This window comes from Austrofundulus limnaeus, unplaced genomic scaffold (assembly GCF_001266775.1).
Source record: "Austrofundulus limnaeus strain Quisiro unplaced genomic scaffold, Austrofundulus_limnaeus-1.0 Scaffold176, whole genome shotgun sequence".
Taxonomy (NCBI): domain Eukaryota; kingdom Metazoa; phylum Chordata; class Actinopteri; order Cyprinodontiformes; family Rivulidae; genus Austrofundulus; species Austrofundulus limnaeus.
In genome coordinates, this window is record NW_013952578.1 from 1,053,847 (window position 1) to 1,056,987 (window position 3,141).

The 3,141-nt window shown below is 33.4% G+C and overlaps 1 protein-coding gene across 1 annotated transcript in view; it reads left to right on the forward strand.

Moving 5' to 3' along the window:
* Positions 1-3,141, forward strand: part of LOC106524108 (glypican-5) — an 81,086-nt gene that overhangs the window by 450 nt on the left and 77,495 nt on the right. The window lies entirely within an intron of this gene.

The window sequence follows — 3,141 nt, forward strand, 5'->3', positions numbered from 1 at the left end:
CTTCACCAGTTAATTTCTATTGTGTTTGAGCAAATGATGTCATTTTATTGGGGAGGGTGAGGGTTATATTGACTGGATCAAATTATTGTGGGGGTCATAACCCCCCTAATTACACCTATGCAGGTCAGTTATTCTGAATTATGTCATTAAAAACAAGCAGAGTGTGTTGGATTATTATTTTGAAAGTCTTGATTTTATTTTAATGGACTTTTATTTTACTTTTTTACAAAATAAAATACACAAATAAACCTACATAAAGGGGCTGTTTTCCACATTGTAAATGCACGAAATTAATAAATTGCTGTACTCAACTTGTATTGAAATATAAATTAAAAATAGGAGCGACTCAGAACTTTTCCACCACCTTAAAGGCATCAGGTTGCTTGAAGACACCGAGGATATTTGCAACAAATTTAGACTCTGTTGCTCAGATATGGTCTGGATTAGACAAACCAAAATTTTATACAATAAACTTACATCTGTCGGTTAAAAAATCAAAACAATTTAATATGATTAAAGAATATACATTAGTCACAATTTGCATCTGAATGCCAAGAATCGGATGTGGCAACTGCAGGCCCGGGGACAGTTTGCAGGATATTAATTAAAGTTTTCATACTATTAATACTTTATTATGAAAGTTATACTTTTACAGTGTTATTTGGATCAAATGACAATTATAAATTTGACTTGATGCTTCACGTACAGCTGTCAAAGACTCAGTTTGATATAAAATACAGTCAGTGACTGGAAGAATGGGACATTTTGTGAGGCAATAAAATTTAGTTTTTCATATTGTCAGTGTGCATTCATACGCAACGTTTAAGAAAACGGAGATTTCAAAACCACTGTGGAAAACAACAGCACACCTTAAAGTCTTAAACTATAAAACTTAAGTATAAACTTGTCAAATATCAACTTTTATAGTATGTGCGTCAGCTAAAACATCATGGTCACTACATAAACTGACCTTGATTACATGCTAATCATATTAGATAAAACATGTTTGTTTAAACCTTAAAAAAAGTTTGAGCTGAATCAAAAACAAAGCTAAGGGTTAAAAAAAAACTTTAAGACCATAAAAACTAATTATTTCTCCTCCAATAAATCCTGGAGCAGCTTTTGAATCTGTCACAAAACAGTTTCTTTATGTTTTCTTTTTTAAATGAAGGTGAATTTTTTAAGTTTCAGTATATGTAAATAGTTATTTTTTTGTTGTAAAGAAATAAAAAAATTAAGTCTAAATTCTTTGTTTGAGTAAATACGAGGAGAGGATTGATCTGACATCTGGGCAGAGATGTTTTTATTTAAATTAGTTACAGAGAAAATGTTGAAAATGTGCGTATTTCTGGTTGAGTGAGGAAATATTCTTGTAAGTCTAATTTTATTTTTATTTTTTATTTAAATGAACTTTATTTGTTTAATTTCTGTATGCGTGAAAATTCACAAGATTTTGAAAAAATAGTTCTGTTTTATTTTGACGTCATTAAAAACAGTAATGTTGTGACTGTGAGCAAACTAGACATTGTAATAGTTTTACTGTCACATGTTTGTCGTTGCTTACAGTTGAAAACAAAGACCACTGTAGTGTACTCTTTTACCTGTTTCTGGAAGAGATTTACTGACGTAAAATGAGAGAAACATTTTTTTTTTGAAAAACCTTTTAAAACAAGTCAATCGCTCACTTTTTAAATTTTGTTAGACATTGTGTAAAACTAAAAATTGAAGCTTAAAGCTGCTGTCATTAATCTGAAAGTGAAACTGTTTCATTTAAAAGCCAGAGGATGAGCTTTACTTTGAAGTTTTCTGGCTCAGCAGCAGAAACCGTTTACTTTTGAGACAGCAGCTAGCATCTTAGCTCTTTTTTTTAGTTTTAAATTAAGGCTTAATCGGTGCTCCAAAAGCAGGCACATCTTTAAAAGCTTATTTTGCACATTGAAGAAGCAGCACTTATTTCAACCACTCCTTAAAATACAGCATTCTTTATCCAAGGATGTGTCAGTATTGGGCTGAAAAACGACAGAGAAACACCCTTTTCTTGCACGATTTGTTTATTTGCTATTTAAACATATAAAACTCTTAACAGGATGTTAAAACATCTGCAAAGAGAAGTTTGCAACACAAATTTTTAAACCATCTTGTCCAGCGTTGTTCATAAACAGTAACCGTCCCAGTAACGTCATCTGTTGTCAGTGACGAATAACGTGAACGGCCTGAAGTTTGACAGGTTTGCTGTTTGATCCCAGTCAGCTGTTGGACAGCTTCGACAAAGTCAGGCCGCCCGTGTGCGCTCACGCTTTTACTCACAAGCGCTCGTATTTCTGTACGGGTCATCCTGTTGACGCCCAAAAGGCTGGCTGGACGGAGAGTTTTGAGAGGGCGTGCAGGCTTTGAAATGTCTGAATCCCTTGACTTTTCAATAAGAAGTCTTTATAATATGGAAATATGTTAGATTTAAATTAGGGCTGCCACAAACGATTATTTTTATAATCGATTAATCACCGATTATTTATTCGATTAGTCGACTAATCGGATCATACATCAATTGAATATAAAACATACAGCTTATCACGTCAGAATGTAGCTGCTATTATATAACCATGGTTAGATTTTAGCTATATGCTAACTAAAAATAACTGCCGTGGAAGGCAAGTTCTGCCTTACAGATATTGCACTGAACAGGTTTCTGTTTCATTTTCTTAAAATGATCCCACACTTTTGAGCTCCGTTGCTGGGTAGCCATGATACCAGAGCCTGTCTGTCTACTGCGCATGTGTGTCAAGGACAGAAAGGCAGATGTGGCAGTGGAAGGTGTCAAAACAGTTTGGAGAGAAAAACAAAGTAAAGAACAAAAAAAAAAAGAAAACGATTAATCGATTATTAAATTAGTCGTTGATTAATCGATTAATCGTGGCAGCCCTAATTTAAATGCTGCTGAATGGCTTACATTATTGCACACTAGGGCTGCCACAAACGATTATTTTTATAATCGATTAATCACCGATTATTTTTTCGATTAGTCGACTAATCAGATCATACGTTAATTGAATATAAAACATACAGCTTATTGTGCCAGAATGCAGCTGCTATTATATAACCATGGTTAGATTTTAGCTATATGCTAACTAAAAATAATTGATG